The sequence below is a fragment of the Hipposideros armiger genome, unplaced genomic scaffold (assembly GCF_001890085.2).
Source record: "Hipposideros armiger isolate ML-2016 unplaced genomic scaffold, ASM189008v1 scaffold_1195, whole genome shotgun sequence".
In the NCBI taxonomy this organism is placed as follows: Eukaryota; Metazoa; Chordata; class Mammalia; order Chiroptera; family Hipposideridae; genus Hipposideros; species Hipposideros armiger.
The window spans coordinates 410,616-411,378 of NW_017732545.1; positions in this window are offsets into that span (position 1 = coordinate 410,616).

The window sequence follows — 763 nt, forward strand, 5'->3', positions numbered from 1 at the left end:
GCGGCACAGGGAGCCGCAGCCTTGCCTCCCGCCCGAAGTAGCCTCAAAATCAACCACGAGCAGCCCCAGACTAGAAACAGGGCACCTCCCCCACCTCCCTGACCGGTGGCCACCCTCCCTCCTTTTGGATGCCTCCACTGACGATGAGCTCACTACCTCACAAGGCAGTCTGTTCATCCGCCAAGCCAGGCACCTAATCCATCTATCCTGAGTACCACACTTTGACGGGAGCAGAGGGAGAAAGCCAGTCAGCTTGCAGAAATACAACATCTACAGCAACTCCTGTGGGTCGGAGAGGCCCCTCTTCTGAGTGTCTTAGCGCGCAAAAATGCCTCCTGAATCCAGGCTGCCCGCAGAGCTTTTTCACAGTGACTGGGCAGGACTGGACACTATGGAGTGACCTCCGTCTAATGTAGGGTTTCTCAGCCTTGGCACGATCGACATTTGGAGCCAGATAATGCTTTGTTGTTGGAGACTGTCCTGTGCATTGTGGGATACTTAGCAGCATGCATGGCCTCTACCCGCTAGATACCAGTAGCATCACCCTCTCCTTGTAATAACCAACAATGTCCCCAGACATTGTCAAATGTCCCTAGGGGCCAAAATCATCCAGTTGAGACCCACTGGCTTAACACCCTCATTGTACAGATAAGGAAGCTGAGATTTAAAGAGAGGCGATGACTTGCCACATAGTAAATTGAGGTGCAGAGAGGACTGAAGCCCCGGGCTCTGGTGAAAGCCTCGCGAGGCCTCTTTGCCCTGC